Below are 20845 nucleotides of genomic sequence, written 5' to 3'. Positions count from 1 at the left end.
TATTACTTCTATTGCGAAAAGAAGGAGAGAAGAAGTAAAAAAAGACAGAAGAGTGAAGAAAGATTGATTGATTCCAGTTAAAGAACCGAAGGATAAAACAGGATAAAACTAATTTTATGAAACGAAATTTATTATAAATTTTAATGAATATTTTAAAACCTGTCAACAGCAATTTAACTCTTGCAACTATTAGCTTAAAAATAATTTTAAAAAATTAAATAATTTCATTATCGACTTTGTTAACGTTATTAGAATTAGAACACCTTTAGATACATGCAAATCCACTTTAAAACTTTACTTGTATATTGAATATACTTGATGATAAATCACTAGAGATGTCTACAAATCACGAAATCCTTATTACTGTCCAGCATTCCATGTCTCTCTACACATAATAAACTAACGTAATTTTCTCAGCAGTCATCTCAAATTGTAGTCAGGTTTGTCCATCTTCATAACAGTTTATATAGTAAATCAAAGTTAGTTTTGTTTTCTCCAAGGAAAACGTTATGTCTGGTCATTACAGTTATAACCTGCCCCTGTAAATCACGTTTCTTGCAATCATCAGAAGCCAGGAGAAGAAGCCAACATATCATTTGAATTCTTGTTTTTTTTTTCTCGTTTCTTAATCCACTACGTATAAAATTTTGGTCAATATTCTAATATAATTTTCTCAAAATGTTATTATCTTTATTGGTGGGATTGTCGGTGCAATAATTTTACAGATAACAAGCAAGAGATGACACTAAGAACTATTGAATGTTACCATTAGTAGCTAATTTGTTAGCTTAGTAGAAAGAAGGTCAAAGAGAGTACATTGTTGAGGAGAGGATTTTCCACTAACGAAATAAAAACTTATTGGACGTTTATTATACTGGATACAAGAGAATAAAGTAGGAATTCTCAATAGGATTAATGACGATTAATTTAATACTTCTACAAGGTGATGTAGAAGGAGAAAGGATGCTTAATTATTTATTTTTGAATCATAACAACGGAATGTAGATAACTACTAAATCATTTAAGTTTATGGGCCAAGAATAAGTAATAAAATATAAAGAACAGAGATAAGAGACCGTAAAAAATCTTAATATTACATAATAATGTATGAACTTAAAATTAAAGAAAGATAATAAAATATATAATTTGTAATAAACATGTAACAATGAAAATGTTTATTTTAATGTAATGTATAAAATTTAGATTAGTAGTAAGAGGAAATATGATTTTATTGATAATATTATTCTGTATTAATTAATTAATTAAACCATTCCCCTGTAAACCATGCTTTCTTGCAAGCAGTCAAGCTGTGAGGAAAAGCCTACGCTTTGTTCCATGCTACTCAGGTCTAAAATATGTATAATTTTAGTATATTTAAAATATATTTTTTAAAATTTTTATATTAATATTATTTACATTTTACACATTATAAGAAATATAAATTTTCAATTAAAATATTAAATAAAAAAAGGAAACTTTAAAAAAAATTAATGAAATTAGTTAAAATAAATTATTTAATCGCTTGGAAAAATTTTATTAAAGCGTTTTTAAATATAAAAAGAATACTTTTAATATTAAAATTATTAGAAGAATCGGTTGTAAAACGTATCATCTCAGATTCATTAATGTTGTGAACCGTGTAATTATATTAATTAAAGTAACACCATTATTAAAATCTCATTTAAGAAGTAGAAAAACAGGAAGTATTTTCTTAAAAAAAGGCATTTTTTGACGTCATCAACAATTTCTGGACATCTTTCATAATATTCTGATAGTTATCAACGTCTTGAAACTAGACAGATGCTTAGAAAAATCACAAGTAAAATTTCCAAGAAAATACACTTCATTGATCCTCTGAGCTTTTCTATACAAATATATATATTTCTTTTTATACAATCTGCTGAGTGATCTATCAATAAATTTCGTGAAACTCCAGGTATATTATTTTTATTTTTCTAAAGTTTAATTTTTTAAAATTTCCACTTCCCAAGCCAGTCATTAAGAATTTCTCTTATGGCAAACAAAGGGAAAAAACGATAAAGAAGTGGATCTAGTTTAGTTTTCTACAAAGAAATAACCAGTTTATCTAGCTTCTTATCTGAAATCCGATGACTTGTGACTGTTATGTTTGGCCATCTGGTTCAAATTTATCTGGTGTGTTGTGATTCTGCAAACCACACAAGTGTATCATATTACACCAATAAAATGATACGGAATCATAGGAAGAATATGTCCAGCAGCAACTAAATGAGGTAAAGAAAAGGGATAAAATAACACTTTACCATTTTTCAGACATATTGCATTTTTTACTAGGTTTTTTTTGATATATATTTACATGTATCCTCATATAACTTGAAGATAGTCTCTGTTATGCTTTAACACTTAAATCTTTATGAAAGTTTGGAAGAAAAATAACCGTCCTTGCTGTTCCTGAATGATAAAAACCTAAGCTTTGAACACAAATAACAATTTTACAGTTATAAAAATTGATGTAAAGTAAACTTTAAATAAAAGAAAAACCTATTTAAATAATTGAAAAAATTCTAGCTAAGGATGCTTATAACTAAAAACGACAAGGCACACACATAAAGAATGTACAGAATTATATTTTATTGAATAAAATATGTATCTAATTATTCTAAAATAAGTTTTAAACAAGAAAAACTATAAATAAACCTTTTATAAAGAACATTAATTAAAAATAATATCCAAGTACGCATTAATATAGCTGAATGTAATCTAAGATCGATATTTTCTTGTTTGTATATCGGTGATACAGTAAATAGCAAAAGATTCTAAGGAATCTAAGCATCAATATATTTGATATAATCAGATGTATCAAGAAGGGAACACAGAGAGAACATCCAGATAATCATGTAGATTGTCTGCATCCACAGAAAGAAAAATAATATGTATATGTATATAAAAAGGAAATTAATATTTTTCTATGCTTTACTGTGATAAGTTCACATGTTTTTAAAATAAATAAATTTTTTTTAATTTTATAAAAGCATTTTAAAAATATTTACCGAAGAAAAATACACAAATAATAAATAATAAATAATTGTAATTAATTTTTCCTTTTTATAAATAATAATTTTAGTTTTCATGAATTTAAAATAAAATTATTAAATTTTTAAGTACATAATTACTTTTAAAATAATTTTATTTATTAAATTATTTAGAAAATAAATCAATTATTATTGTTATTATTTAAATAGACTTTTATTTAAAAATCTACATTTTAAAATAAAATAAAAAAATAATAATTCTACTGTTCACTTTTACTTTTAATTAATTGTTTATGATAAAAAATTAAATTAAACTAAATAAATTTTGTATACTTTAAAATTTTAATTTTAAATAAGAATTTATTAAAATTTAAATGAATGTATTTTTTATATTTAATTTTATTATCATTTTAATTTATTTTTAGTTTATTTATCTTTTATTATTAATCTCTTATTATAAATTTTAATAGAATTTATAAAAAAAACATAAAAAATAATTAAGATATATTTTTACATATTTTAAAATGGATTTATTTATATTTATTCATTAATTAGTAATACAATAATAAAAATAAAATGTAGGCAAAGATATGAAATTGTAAATTTAAATATAGGACTTTATATATATATAAATATATATTTTTTGTGATAAAAAAACCTTCTTTGAGGATTTAGCGAATATATAAAGCAATATTTTTTAATGAAATGCTTGTTTTTTCTATCTAAAATATTTATATTTACTGGGAATAGTTTTTGTTTTTTTTTTAAACTAAAGTTATTTATTTGTAAAGCAATTTTTTGGATAAATACATTTTAAAAAGGGAATATTTTAACTGCTAATATAAATAATATTAAAATGAATAAATTGATAATAAGCTTTGAAAACTTATTTCGTTTAAAATTTGTTAGTATTTAGCATATATTCCTTCTTTTATACGCTTCTTTTTTATTTACAGTTTATGATTAGCCTTCATTCTTCTACTTCTTTATATACAGCACATGACATCCTTTATCCTTTATTTCCTTTATGAACAGCTCATAATTATCTTTCATTCTTCATCATCATATTTATGTACAGCATATGAGTATTCTTTAAGCATTTCCTTCTTTACGTACAGCTTATAATTATTCTTTATTTTCTGTGTTTTTACGTATAGTGAATAAGCATCTCTTATTCTTTGTTTTCTACTTTATATACAACACTTTATCCTTTACCATTTATATATTTTCTATACAGCTCAAATCATCCTTTATCCTCTATCTTTTTCTTTTATACAGTTCATATTTTTATCCATTATCTCTTTCTTTATATAAAGCTCATAATTATCTTTTACTCTTTATCTTTGTCCTTTGTAATTATACCTTTTCAGCATATAAATAATTCTCTCAAAAAATATTAAAAAAGCTTATTTTTTAATCTTTAAAGATTAAAAAATAGTTTTCCATTGTATTAAACGTCTCCATTTTATATATTATTTAAATAAGGATGATTTATTACTAGTTAAAGAATCATTTTCTTTTTCTTCTCATACAATTTTAAATGGTTATTATCTGCAGAATAATGCTTTATTTCTGTAACTACAGCAACCAGGTAGAATTTTTCAGCAATAGCTAGAATGAAAATCAATATATTCAAGCTTTTCCTTTTGTCTAGTTTCTGTGAATCTTTATCCAAAAAAATAAAATTATTCATCTTAAAATATTCTAAACCTGCATGAATTCATTTTATTGATTGTCTGGAGTAAAATATATATCATTTATGCAAGTAAAAATCGTTCAATGACCCCTTTCTCTGTCCAGAAACGTTGTATGACCGCCCATTAGTGGTTTATAAACTGAAAACATTCTTGCCTCTTAAATCATTGTTCCTTCTTCTTCTTGTTCATGCCACATTTACTGATCTTTCTGATATATATATATATACACTTTTTTTTTATACATTAATTACGTTATAAGTTGATGGAAACATTCTTAATTTTATAAGGAATATATTTAATTTATAACCTTAGATAAATAAATTAAAAGTGGTGTGGATATTTATCATTAAGATGAACAATGAAAATGAGTTAGGAAAAGATCATTTATGTATTAACAGAAGGAGAATGGACTTGTTCATTTATCTTATCGTGTAATGTGTTACTTAAATTTTAATCAAGTGAATAAAATAAGTGATAAATAAAAGATATTTTCATTTATAAATAAAATTTTTGCTTCTTGGAAGATGATAAATGATAAATTTTGCATACATTTTTACATTTAATTAAAGATTCTGCATGATGAAAATACTCTCTACACGAAAGGTCAAGTTGTTTAATAGTTTTATGGATGTTGATCGTTGGTAAGAATGTTTATCTTTTTTAAAATGAATAAACGTTTTAAATTAATTATTTTTAAGTAAAGAGAGAGTTTTTAGAGTCTTAAAGGTGGAAATCTTTTTATTAAATTTTCAAGAAATTTACTTACTATCTTCAATTATTTATTTACTATTTTTTAACTGTCTGCTTTCTAAATGTCAACACGTCTTCACTGTTTAAAATTATTATATAATTTATATAAAAAGGGGCCTAAAATGATGTAAATTAAAACATTTTTACTCTATTTAATTGTAAATTATTGACTTTTTAAGATGATTTGTGTTTTAAATTGTTCTAAAGTAGTTTAGATTTTTTAAATTAAAAATTACTTATGATTTTATGATTTATTCTGTAATATTATAATTAAAAATTACTTTTATTCTCAAATATGGCATAAGAATTATTGAATAATTTCAAAATAAATACTGTAAATGCTATTTGATGATGAGGAGGATGATGAAATGATCACGTGATAGTTAGGATCTTTATTCATAAAGGGTTGAGATGTTATTCGATGACGTTATCGTAAGATATTAAAAATAACAAATTATTTGTAGAATTTATTTAATTATATTTATTTTATGAATTTTTCCTTTATAATTTTAGAAATTTTTAAATATATTTTGTGATAATTGTCAACGATATTCTTACTCTAATGCATAGAATATACGTGTTTATTTTAAACTTGTATCCAAGTAAATAGGCGTATCATAGAACTGTTCGTGAATATTGCTGAATATTTTAAATTTAAAATATTCCTAAGAATAGCTTATGAATACAGTAAAGTTTTTTAAAATAATTCTGTAGTTCTTTACTGTTTAAGTATATTTTTTTCTACAACAACTACTGTAAGATGGATATAATCATTGTAGAGTATTTTACTTCTTCTAGAAAATTTGACAGCTGCACGTTTACTCTAGAATAATTATGGTTCTAAGAGCATGTGACTTGATACATTTAATGCAGAGAGCTCTTGTATCGTGCTTATTCAAGAGCTCTTTATAAAACACTTTCTAAATATTCTAGAACTGTTTAGAATCTTAGAGAATGGTGGAATAATTAAAATAAAGCACCCAAATGTTTTAAATCAAGAAAATTTCGCTTTCAGTGGCTATTAAAATCGTTTAAATATCACGAAATTTTCTAAATTTCTAAGCATTTTCCCCATTATTTAGTTTATCATCGTAACAAAATTCTTGGCATTCTAGCATTGAAATATTCAAGATATTTATAAGATGTAGCGAATCTAAATCTAAATCTAAATTTAAATTTGCGAACAGATGAAAAAACAAATTAAATTTGATAAGAAAAATTGTTTATCCTTTGTTAAAGAATGAGAGAATTTAAGAAATAGCATTATTAAAGAAAGAGTAAGTAAGTCATAAGAGAAAAATAAGATAAAAGTATGAAAGAGCAATATATAAGCAATGTAAAAAAAGCAGAGAAGAGAAAATAAGATGAAAAAAATTGAAGATAAATGTAAGAATAATAGGAAAAAAATGCAAAGTTAACGCAAAAAAACTTCTGTAAGTGTAAAAATAAGTGCACGACAACGTGAAGTAGGGAGAAAAGTATAAAAAAATTAGAATTTAATAAGCAAAAACATTCGTAGAGTTATCTACACGTTAATTATAAAATATAGATTTTAATTCCAACCTAATTTGCTTATTGTAAAGTATCCAATTAAAGGAGAATCGAGCATCTGGAGGGAAAAAAATTTTAAAGAAGAAAAAAAAGGATAAGAAGAGGCAGAGAAAAAGACAAAGAATGATTTATTCTATCAAAGCAGATAAATTTTGGATGGGTAAAATGATCCAAAAGATTAGATTAATGAATGGTTGCGAAGGCAATTGTTCATCAGAAACCACTTTCGGACATTTGTAGAATTAATCACATGCTGAAAGGAATAAATAATTCCTTCTGTAATTATCGGGTATTCGTGCCTCGTTTTCGTTCACTTCCTGTCTCTTTAATAACGTCACGTGACCCGCCATTATCTCTTTGGCAGTTTAAGGTCGAGACTCATAATGCTTAGACGATTCACCATGTTGTTTATTCGATTTTCCAAGTTGTAGATGAGTTTCGGATCCTAACTGATAATCGCCTTTTTTTTTTCTTGTTCTTGTAATGTTTATTATTCTCAAAAACTCTCCCCCATTAATGAGAGAATTGTTCTAATTTCCTATTCTATCAAATTTCCAATTAACTATGGTAATTTTTCCTTTTAAATTATCTTCTTTCGGAGTTGTTTAATTCTTATCATCATCATTTCTCTTCGGATTTATTATCTTTTGTAAGTCTTCCCGGATTATCTTTTTCTCTTGTAAATATCGATAAAGATCTTTGAAATTTAAAAGAAAATCGTTCTTAAATTAAGCTTTTATAGGAAATTATATGTTAAAGGAGACGAGTAATATGAGTTTTATTCTTGGATAATTTAGCTTAATGATATCTTTGCATGTCAATCGAGGATGACTTTGTTTTAAAGGATTATGGTAATGAAATAATGCACCATATACCTCAATTCTAAAATAGTTTAACTAATTGATTTAGTGAATTTTTTAAAAAATAATCCTGATAAGAAGATTATGTTCTTTCAGAGTTTTTTTTCCTGAGTAAAATGGAGATGATAAAATAATTTTTCTTACCTGTATTCTTAGTAGGAGGATGCACTCAGCAAATCTAGTACTAGCGTTAGATCTCTTATGGATAAAAAAAATTACTTCATATTTGAGCCTTATAATAGCGTAAATAGAAGAGATTTAATCGATTTATTAGCACCAGATCTAATAATAGTATTGCTGTATCTAATAATCGACTATAGATATAACTACATTTAGTTAAATTACATATTCTAGAACATATAGTCAAGCTAATTAACTCTAGAAAATGCCCCTAGAATTATTTAAATAAATTGAATAAATTAAGAACGTATCTTTATCTATCAGATCTCGTAGAAGATCATCCGGAGGATTTCATCTTTTATTTATTTTTTTTTTTTGTGAGTCGTATCCATCATTTGAAAGAATAATGATTTATTTAAACTGTCAGGTGAAGCAGTTCACATCATTATCGATGCTAGAGAGAAAAATATTCGTATTGTGATCGATTGTTACTGGAAGATAAGGATGATAATTGCGCTATTTGTAGAAGTAGTTGAAAACTAGACACGAATATCGAAGATAATACCTAAGCTGATGATAATTAAAGCTTGTATACATACTCATATAAGGCAGTAGATGCTTGTTATCAAAGTTTAAACTTGGTGATTAATAAATAAACATCATTATCCCTTAGCCAAATATCACGCAATTGTCGAACTTGAAGATAATGCTTCATTCAATTATTAGTTAAAATTTAATATCATGTCAATTTATACTGGAAATTTAACCTCAATTTAACTACATTTAAGAATATTTAATTTGTTAAATTGCCGTTTTAAATATGAAATTTTTATTAATAACTATCTATTATTAATATTCATAGAAGATAGCACTATAGAGGCGATTAAATTGTTATGTCAAGTAAATAACTTAAAGTTTGCTACATTTAATTGAATATAATTAAATAAATTAACAGAATTTTAATGAATTTACATGAAGATATTTTAAACTTATATTTAAATAAAGTTTCTTTCTAGTATAATAAGTGAATTGTTACATAAAAAAATCGATATTTAATGTGTTTTTTTAAAATTTACATGATATATTTTAATTGTAGATATTTTATAAAGTATATTATTAAATATTTGAGAGTTTATATATAGATATATAGTTTCTTCCAAGTAAGCTATTTATATTATATAAACTATGTTAGAGTATAAAAATCTTCTCTTTTCAAAAAAAAAAAAAAAAAAAAAAAAAATAACAACTAAACAAGAAAAATATTATTGTTGTTTATGTATTAAACTCTGCTACAGTTGATATTATCCTTATTGTTTATACGAAACAAAGTGTTACTGCTAATAATACTATTGTTGTATATAAAATAAAAACTACACAGGGAAGATTTATTGTTAATTACTTATAAATAACCTTTATCAGAAAGACATATTAACAGTATATAAAAATATAAATTTTAAAGGAAATTTTTAGCTTTTCTTTTATAGAAATGTATTTAAGAAACGGCAGGTACTATTAAATATATTTGACAAGCTATAATATACCTTCTACTAAATTCTTAAAATTGATAAAAAGCACTTCTCCTATCTACTAAAAAAAATTCTTTGTCTCTCTATCTTTATCATAAGGATTATTTCTTTTTCTACGAAGGAAGATATATGAAATTTGAAAAATAGTAGCGTTTAACGCAATTCCTGGAAGGCAAATTCATAATTTTGTACGATGAATTTGTCGCTTCTGCTTAAGAAAGTCTTGTTTAAACCGTATGTATCAGAATTTATAAAGGTGTGTGAGTCAGATTTTGACCTCTCTGACCGTCTGTTGAAATTATTTTGTACTTATTGCCAGCAGGAAATAACTGCACAACATTTACTCTACATAAAACTTCATAATTAAAATGTATTCAAGAACTATTCTGGAGTAAAGTTTTTGTTATAAATGTAAGAATTATTCAAAATTTTTGCCAAAAATTCTAAAATGTAGACCCAGAAAGTATTTCTACAATTCGAAACATTTCCCAAAAAGTACGCCAGACGGCGTTCATAACAGGAAATACATTTTTGGACAAAGCGCCATCTATTGGGGGTATAAGTAAAGTATGCTTTAAAAGCCTAATATTTTGCAAATATAAATTGGTATTATTTTTAAAAAAATATATAATTACGTGTAATTATATTAAAAAATTAGTAGGCAAGCTAAAATTTTAATATAAAACCTAAATTTTGATTAATAACTTACTGTTTCATGGCTCTGCACGGCATTTTATATAGGACAAATCTTAGTATTTGTTACTGCGTTAATATTTTTGTTAATCTCTTTAAAAATTATAAAGATTTTTGTGGTAGAAGCATAATTAGATTTAAATTTTAAAATATTGTATAAATTATTTAAGTGCTATCATATTTAAACACATAATACAGAGCTTTAAGTGATCATTACCTCTGTAGGATCGATACCAAAAGTTTATCTTCGTTTAAAATTTCAGATATTTATCGAAAATATTAATAGATTAAATAATAAAATTTATCGATTTACGATATTTTAAATTAATTTCGACATAAATATGCAAAAATAATAAGAAAATTGTAAAATATTTCAACTTAGAAATTATGAAAAGTGTGCTGTACAGGAAATACCTATAAGAGAAAATTTATATGATTTATGACTAAATTAAGCCAATAATATACAAGGAGTTACATTATTGATACGATAATTACTCTGGAATTAGAAGAATTAATGCAAAATCGAAAGAATTGTTAAGAGTTAGAAGCAATATTGATGAAAGAAAATTTCAAAAATATTTCAAATTGTTTAATGATCTTAGGTTATCTGATAAGAAACTTTAAAAATAGTATTTTTCTAGGTTATAAAACGTTTTATAGAGCGAGGTGTAAGACTATCTACATATAGAAAAGATAGAAGTTTTACATTTAAAGCGCGAGAAGATTTTATAGATGATGATAAAAAAAATTCATAAAATATATTAAAACTATATTAAATTTAATAAGAATTTTATTATTCGTACTTTTAAATATTTGAAAGTTTCATTAAGATAAGTGTGCATTAATTTTTAAGAACACTACTAAAAGATTAATTCATAATTTCCATAGTACAGAAGGATATTATGGTTTATAACATTTAAAGAAAAGTGAATATATTTATTATTAATAAAAAAGGTATTCTCTTGTGAAAGAGTTAATTTGAATAAAACTTACATCAAGAAAACTATGACCGTAACATATTATTGATTGGTTTAAATAAGAGAAGGTAACCATACTCCGATGCACTTTCCAATCTTCAGACCTAAATCCCATTGGTATGTGAGATTTGTTTGATGGAAAGTTGTCTTCCTCCTCACGAAACGATGTGCACGAGTTCGAACAGAATGTTTGGGATATTGGGATCGAGTTTCTGTTACCTAGATTTGAAATTTAATCAATGGCACGTATCCATTCGGATGTGAATGATGATCATCAACATATTTGACCATATATAATCTATTATCAACATTAATAATTTGTGTTAAATTATAAGTGATTAATAGCGTGATAAGAGGTATTTAGTTACAGTTTTTGAGCGTGTTAATTTTCTAAAAAGGGCATATGCAAATATTAATTTGTTACACGTAAAAGGCGTGAAAATAAAATTAACATCTCTTCCACCATCTTTTAGAATTAGTTATTTTTATACCGGCGATACTATTGCATTAAATAATTAAAGTAAGCTTTGGGAGAGTTGCTGAAAATTTTGTATTAAAATGTTGTAAATGATGTCGCACAATACGCTGTTAGGTGGCGCTAATAGCAAAATGCAGAAACATCAGCGCCACCTAACTTTTTACATTCAAAATATTAATTGATTTATCGTGACTAAATTTACACTTCTGTAGAGTAATTCGTTATATATATATTTCAATGAATAAATAGTTACTTTAGAGTTAAAATATTGTTTATCCAGATAATTGCTACATTAGCGAAGGTTGGAAAGATTTAAATGCATTAAGAGGATTTCTGGTAACAGAGTATTTAAATGTAATCTCTGAAATCAACGTTTTCAAGAGCTACTTTTAAAATCGTTCTGCACAAGTACACTTTTCTTGTTAACAAAATTTAAAGTATATCACGCTAGCTTTCAATAAGCTTAGTGAGACCGTGCCATGTTCACAGAGAATAATTTTAGCAACAAATTTATTATATTAATGTATTCAGAATGTTTAAATACAATTAAAATTTTAAAAAATAAGTTAAGATAAAACTATCGCATTTTAAATTTTTACTATTCAATTTTAAACTTATTTTATTTTAAAAAATGGAAAATTGATATTACACTTAAATACTGTTTTTAAAAATCTTATTCAAATGTTTATATATTTTACTAGAAAACTTGTCACTGAATACAACAAATGTTGTAAATTAAGAGATAAATTTTTGAAAATTACTAAGAAAGTGCTAAAATCTGTGAATTATGATAAGTAGAAGCTATATTTCTTATTCTACAGTGATTTTATTATGAAAACATTTTATAATTTATATTTAAATTTAAAATAAATGCAATTAAAGCTTTAAGAATATTGTCAGTCTCTGTAATTTATAGCTATAAAGTAGCGAAAATATATTTAAAATCTTCAAGTTTATGCCGAAGTGGCCGGATGTTCAAGATGGTAAAGATACCAAATGAATTCAGGTAGGATCAATACAAAATTTCAAGGATGTTTAGTTCTAGTTATGTTAGACTTAATGCCTCATCAGCAATATTGCCTTATGTCCAGACTGTCTTATCAAGGTCGTAGTATATCTTATTATGGGTTAAAAATGGCATAATTAATCTGCTGTGATGTAAGATCTGGGTTCGAAACAAGTCCAGATCTTATGATTTATCACGATTAGTATGGATCGGAATCATTATAGCTTCTTGGAGCCTAGATAAATTTGAATTAGGGAGCCCCACTTACAGTGTTGACTTCAGACATTTTTCTTCGAGGAAATCTTTCAGTATCCTCTAGAGGATTAAGTCCCGCTTTGCACCTGTGTCAAACCGTCAATTTAGAGCACCAGATATGGCGCCAAATTTAAATTTCTATATTCTTACTACAGTAATGAGTTTATAAAAGACTGGTTTGGAGCCTCTTGTTGGTGGGGCCCAGGCAATTACCCGTTTTGCCCATAGGATAACGCGCCACTGATTGGGATATCTATCTTTCGTCCGTGTTCTCGACCTCATTGCGGGTCGGGCCCATTACGCAATGGGTGTTATCGTAGCTGACACTTAACCTAAAATGTATGTATGTCTCTCGTTAGCGAATTAATTAATTATCTCGTTCGATAAATTTCGAGCCATAATTGAATATAGTAAAGAATATAAAGAGGTAAATTGTGCGTAAAGTATTTCGGTGATGACGAAAAATGCAAAAAAATTAATAGCAATTTCGTGTAGCACGTGTGTTAAAGTGTATATTGATTCATTTTACAAAAGGAAAATTGTATATATTTTACAAAATTCGGATAATTTTATCATAACAAAGTGCTAACATATATAAGTTATGAAAATCACTTTCCTCTGTTGGAATATTTTATGTACCATTAAAATAAAAAAGAAACAGACAAATATTTAAATTTTGGTCTAGCAAAGAGGTTGATGTTCAAAGATAAATATTTACAGCTCTATGTTTGCACGCATATATGTTTAAAGCCACGATCAATATCGAGAAAATAGCACCAATGATATTGCTGTAGCTTCTTTTAACATTATTATTATTATTATTATTATTCCTTCTTTTGATCGATATCATTCATCAGATAAAAATAAAATATTAAAATTAGGAAATTATTTTAAAAAAGAGAGGAATATATATATATTTTATCGTTCGGTGAAGCCATTAAGATGGGATATTGAATGCATAAATATGGCGGACAGAGGTAGAGTTCGCCAACGAACGATGTAGATTTATCGTAAATAAATTAAGGATAATTTTATATATATATATATATATATATATACATTTTTTAGCTTTATATTTTACGATTTTAGAATATATTTTTGAGAAGAAAGATTCGAAAATAAAGTAGAATGCGAATACTTTTTTTTGATTTATTATTAAAATAGAAGAAAGGATACACAGACTTATATTTCTTCTTTCAAGATAAAGTCCCTAGTCGGATCAAATATATTGAGAGTAAGACAGTTCAATACCAGAAAGATGGGAAGATAACCAATATCAGAGGATTTTAGAAACTGAGAATGACAGAATATCTAGGGAACTTGCAGTTTCCAATAACAAAATGAATTTTCATGGTTTTGAAGTATACTAAAATACTATATTTTCTTACATTTTTTGAGTGAAATTATATTTATATACTGTATATGTATATATTATTTTTATTGGATTACATTCAATTTTAATCATGCTGTTCTCATCGATTTTATACGCCCCACTCTTGATTATTAATGATTATTTTTTTCTGGTAAGGTTAATGATTTTTTTACTTGTAAATATTTTATGAAGATGACAATGTTTAAAAATTTATAAGGCGTGTTAACGTAAGGAATATTACATTTACTTCACGCAGAAAGTTCGACTTTCTTTAACAGTAATTTGTAGTGATGACGCGTTTAAAATATTAAATTAATCTTTTTTTCTTTTTTAAATGCATAAATGAAACGTTTTAGAAGTGAAATTTCTGTTTTTTTAAATATATTTTTATGGATAATCATCTACGAGTGTTATTATCTTGGGCGATTGCAGGATATTGGTTACACAAAAAAAATGACAAGTTTCAAGATGCGACTTGACACCACCTGATTTTCAAAAATGTCAGCTGGGTATTTTGTCTGTCAGATACTCTTGACGTTAAAACTCAAAGGTATGTCTGTACAAAGAGCTGTCTTGTTCAATTTATGTTGGAAAAATATGTTGCAACAAAATAAAACCAAAGGGATATCCACTAAAATCGAGTAGAGGGAGCATATCCTCACTAAACTTACTCGGTATTATCACTGATTTATCACTCGTCAAGGAGTTAAAATTGAAATTAATATAGAAAACCATACGAATTCCATTAAGATCATCTTTATATGTAAATTATGCAAGAAAGTTTCTCAATGCCTGGATTAACTTATGGAAGTATGATAAAGTAATTAAAGATAAAAGCGTGTCTATCAAAGTTTTCAGTTTGCAAAAGTTCAATTAACAAGCTTAAATCTTGCTTTAAATATTAATACACAATTGCGATTTACATTGAAGCGTATAGCGATAGAAATTTTACTCGTACTGCTCTAAAATTAGAACGACTACACAAACGAGAGATAGAGTTTGTGTGTGCAAATTTTGGAAAATTACGTCACTAATTCGATATTTGTCTGCGGAATTGGAGATACATATACATCAGTAAATCAACGAGTTCAGACGTTATAATCCCTAGAGTTTACTTTGACCAAACTGCAATAAAGAGACGATGTATTTGGCTAATTAGCTGGCAGTTAAGCTCTACGAGAGCAAAGAATGCAAATATTTCTAAATTTATTTATTTACTCTACCATCTATTTATACTATAATATTACAGTTAACATCAGAATTAATATAATCTTTATTTTATTTTGTAAATGATGTATAGTTTTTAATTATTTCGAAAAGAAAATCCAAATCTTTAAGCATCAGCAGTAGACTAAGAATAAAATTTTTAAAAATAATTTTATAATTTTACTGTTTTAATTACATTTTAAACTAAATTATAGTTAATATTTAAATATTTTAGATTTATTCCTTTCTTCTTCTTTTCCCCTCTTCATCCATGAGAAGAAACACCACATCCCTTGTTTTTTCATCTTCTTCCTTTTCTTTTTTCTTCCTCTTTTGAGGGTTTGTGAGTGTTAAATGAGCTAATATAGTTTTGCCCTTATACATGCTGATTTATAAAAAGAATCTTCATAAAATTTCATAAAAAATTTATATAAAAACTGTTATTTTGTATAAGTTTATTCAAAAAAATCTGGTATTAGAAAAAACTCTAAATGTTTTGCATAGGAAGTTTCTTTAAATAAAAAAATTCCTTTCTGGAGGGTACGCTTTTTTATTCTCTGTTAACAACAGTGATTGATGCATCATTGATTTTTTTCTACTTTCTAAAATTGGGCTGTTAAATCAATACAAAATATATTTAAAATTATTAAAATTATGAGAAAATTTTAATAAAATATGAAAATTCTACGGCTTTATATATTGAATAGAAGAGTTGGATGGTTATTGATTGATCTTGTGGTCAATGGAGTTGTTCCCATTTGTTCAGTTCTGGTTCTGGTCCTTTAAATTTCTATTCTGTTCTTTCAGTTCTAAATAATTCTTCTTCATCTCCTTCTTCTTCATCCTACGCCTCAACTAGGAAAGAAAAAGAGGGAGAAGATGAGGAGGAGGAAGAACGAGAGATGGTAGAAGAAGATAATAGGATTACTGTTTATTCAGAATGCTATAAAATACCATTTTAAATTAAAATTATTCTGTTTTATCAAACGAAATATAGAATTATAATATAAGTTAAATCAGACGAATGGAACTTAATTCGAATTTGCAAGTTTCTCTAATACAAAAATATAATCCGAAAGTGTTTTTCAATCTCTGTACTGTACATCTCGATCCCTCGGGGCATTGAAAGTGTGTCACTAACTAAAAATGAGGTTGAAATATTGCTGCAGAATCGCTATCACGCCATATTAAATATAATAAAATTGTGATGACTGTGGCATCATTATTTTATGGCACAAGCTGTTTAATGCATAGAGGCAATTTTAATAATAGATTTATCTTATGATGGAGTGCAGAGCGTGATGTAGCAGTTAGAAATATAAGAACCGCTTGCTTAACATCTATCTTTGACAGATGTTAAGTAAGCAGTGTTTAATATATATTTTATGACAATTAATTTCAGAATGCTTTCAATTGCTAAAAGGAATAGAAAGAGGAAAAAGTCTGAGCAGATTTCTTTTTCCATCTTTACTTCCTTCTCCTTTTTCTTTTTCTCTCATCTTCTCCTTTTCCTTTCTCTTACTCTCTTCTTTTTCTCACATTTTCCTTTTCTTTCCCATCTCCTCCTCCTCCTCCTCCTCTTCTTTTTCTTTTTTCCTCTTCTTCCTCATCCTTCTTTTTCGTCCTTCTCCTTATCCTTCTTCTTCCTCTTCCTTTACTTTGGATCTTTTGTCTGCATTAATGAGGTTTTTAATGCTATTTTGTATTCAGAAAAGATGAAAATTCTTCCAAACGCGAATGTTTCTCTTTTAAACTTTTATAATTTAAAAATTAAAAGAAAAATCGTAATGTTTATCATATAAAAGCATAAAAAAATATCACACAATTAAGCAACTAAGTCTAATTTTTCAAGAAAAATAAGGAATAATCAACAGATGATACTGTAATAAAATCATCTGTTGCATCAAAAAAACATTAAATTGATTACAGTAGCTTTTAAATATTATATTACTTAATTTATTTATATAAATTTTTTTATATAACACTGAAAGTATTTTCTATTTAATTAACCATATTTAACAAATAAAGAATATAAATTTTTAAAGCTTATTAAAATTTCAAACAAATATTTACTTTTAAATAAAATAAATTATAAATTATTTAAATAATTAAATTTGTTAATATTTATAAAGGAATTAGCTGAATAAAAAAAAAATTATAGAAAAATAAACTTAGAAATAGCCAGCTCTGTACCGCCATCTGTCGGCGATTTTTATAATCATATTGTCATTACGCCATATTGAAATTTTATAGCCTATTCTGCATCTAACATTAAATTAGGAATATTTTCATTATTTAGAAATAAAAGCGAATAGTTAATTGAAAGTTAAGATAAATCCTCATCTGTCATCAAAACCAAACTGATTATAAGGCAGTAGCAGGGCCAGGAAAGTTTTGTAGGCCCTATATTCCATATACAAATATTAGGCCTATTTCTATCATTTATAAGTGATGTTCAAGATTATAGGATGAGCCACAAAGGTGGCTACACATTTGAACTCGTGTTATGCTGACACTGTTTTACAGTATAAGTCTCCTTTCCAAGAAAAAGTCGCGTGTTTGAGTTATGTCAATAGTGCCAACGTCAAATTAATCGGAAATTAATTTCAATTAACAATTGTAACAGCCTGCCAAAAATTCTGTACAACTTTGTACATTGAGATTTTGTGTTTTTTATAATCTCGAGGATCTAGAGACCTCGTACAATGAAATTTTGAATGCAATAAAATGTGTTTTCGCAAAACAATGTACTTTTTACAAGTACCGTTATGAATAGCGAGGTTGAGGACGAAGTTTTCAACGCGAAAACGTGTACGTCGGACGTTCAGCACCGCCTTCCTGTAAGTCTAGAAGTTTGACAATGGTGTTTGGAAAGTCAGTGGAATCATGCTCGACATTCCAAACGACATTTTCAAACTTCTAGGCTTACAGGAAAGCGGCGCTGAACGTCCGACGTACACGTTTTCGCGTTTAAAACTTCGGCCTCAACCTCGCTAATATGTCAAGACAGGAACTGTATGCATCTTCTACAAGTACTAAGAAGGCTGAAAGAAGAGTAGGACGACCAGAAAAAGATTTTCCTTCAAGTGGATTGAAATCAAAAGCGAGAAATGTTAAATCATTGCTCACAAAAAGCACACTATTTGAGTTAACTAATGCTGCCACTCTCAAATTAAGGCAATCTGGTAAAAGGAATGCTGCTGGCATAATGGAGGAATCAGTGAAAAGTCCCAAAAGAGCAACAAAAAAAAAAAAAAAAAAAAAAAAAAAAGAAAAAAAAGCCTATCAAAAGGCAGAAGAAACACTTCAATATTCACCAGATGAAGCCTTGAGATTGATAACTTCAGCCACAACTATTGAGCAAACCTTGGTGGAGTTTAACGGTCAGACACTTGAAGTAATCACAGCATTGAATTTTGTCCCGCTAGATTCGCGGGACAAAATCTTACACTGTGAAGCGGTTCTATAAATTGTATAGGATTTGCAAGTAATGGATAGAACTGCTGTATCTGTATCCAAAAATTATCCGTTGGATGCATACCATTCAAATAGCCATTTAGTTTCTTGTAAGTAAAGTTCTCTTGAACTACCTGCTTTATTAACGTAAAAACACGTAAACAGATAATAAAAATATCTTTTTTACTCGCCATGTCCAATCACCAGGAACAAACTATTCTCCACAGCAGAGACGACCTTTCTTTAGAGGCTACACCTCTGCCAAATTATGTAAAACAGTCTAAAATGTCCACAGGTGACAGTCCCTTCACAATTAAAAATATAAAATTTCTTTGTGAAGAATAGTTTGTTCCTGGTGATTGGACATGGCGAGTAAAGAAGATATTTTTATTATCTGTTTACGTGTTTTTACGTTAATACTGTATTTCCGCCAGCCCTATTTTACAAAGATACCTGCTTTATTGTTCGCAGATTCATCCACGTACACTTGCAACAGTGTCTCTACTTTCCAGCTTCTTAATTGAAGACAGCAACGGGCACTTTCTAATCCTTTAATACACTTTTTTGACTAAATGACTATTATATCGTTTAATTTTAAAACGATACGTTGAGAATCTGATTCTAAGGCTAAAAATAGTTTCTTGTATCCTGTCAGATTCTTGAATGACAAACAGGATCCTGGTTCAACAAGGCACCCGCATTTTCTTTACTGCACATTGATAATTTTCCTGCAAGTAACAGGAATTAAATTTATTTTTATTTATAAATTATCAAACTTATGAAAATACGGAGAGATTTATGACAATTTATTCTATTTTCTGAAAATTTTGTATTTCTTCGGACCCAGTTAATTTATATCCTCACCATTTTCTATCGTAGTTCTGAAGCCTTATACATTGCATTCTTAGTTTTTAGTTTCTCAAATGCTTCTCGGAAATCATTGCAAACGTTCCAATGTAAATACCGGTAAATGAATATATTTATTTCTCTAGAATAGCCAAGTGGATAAAACTATTGAACACTGGCAGTTGGTCGAGAGTTTGCGTCTCACTAACGGGCTAGCCGCGTGGAGTTTAGCGGGTTTCTTCACGTATCTAACATCTAAATAGGGACTAATTTCCCATAGTAGTTCTCTTGAGAGGCACCCACTCGGCAGATTGTCCATGTGTTGGTTGCCTTATCCCATCAATCCTACAAACCTATAATTTTTCTCTTGTAAAACTGACAATAATTAAAATGTTCATAAATCCCGGGTAATTTTAAAATAACCCCCTCTTCGACGATATTTAGAGATACAGAGATTTAATTGGTGTTGATTTTTGACTGTGGGGTCATTTAAAAATGTCATCAAAAGAACCGAGGTGAGAGGGGTTTTTTTACAGGAATGTCTTCCTCACGTCCTGAAATCCGTTATGATCCACCTACAACCCTCCTTTCGGTTTATCTTGACGCGGGATTAACCGATCCCATCTAAAAGACGACAATCTAACACGGGTGCCGAGGAGTGGGTTTCCAAGTCCCCTATCTTCACCGGACGAGTAAGGACTTCGGCTACCTTACACGAGTTTAGACTTGTGCTACAAGATACAAAGACCCTTACTCCTTCAACAATTAATAATAGTAATATATTTGAGCTATCTTTGAGAATAGAAACGAGGGTCTAAGCTATAGTTCACTTAGCTTTAGGACAAATCCAGCACTGTCCACATTAACTGAATATAATATTATATTACAATATACGTACTATACGTTAATATTGTTTCTTGAACGCGGCCATCGAGATCTTGTACGGAGTCCGAAAAATAGAGCGAATTCTTTTTGTGTATTTGTGGGCCCTTTTAACTTTTTTTTTCAACAAATGAAATACGTAGAATGGTTCTTTATTAA

The sequence above is a fragment of the Centruroides vittatus genome, unplaced genomic scaffold, assembly GCF_030686945.1.
Source record: "Centruroides vittatus isolate TY-2023 unplaced genomic scaffold, ASM3068694v2 contig_273, whole genome shotgun sequence".
Classification (NCBI taxonomy): Eukaryota; Metazoa; Arthropoda; class Arachnida; order Scorpiones; family Buthidae; genus Centruroides; species Centruroides vittatus.
The sequence above is the reverse complement of the archived record's forward strand: the minus strand, read 5'-3'. Positions refer to the sequence as shown.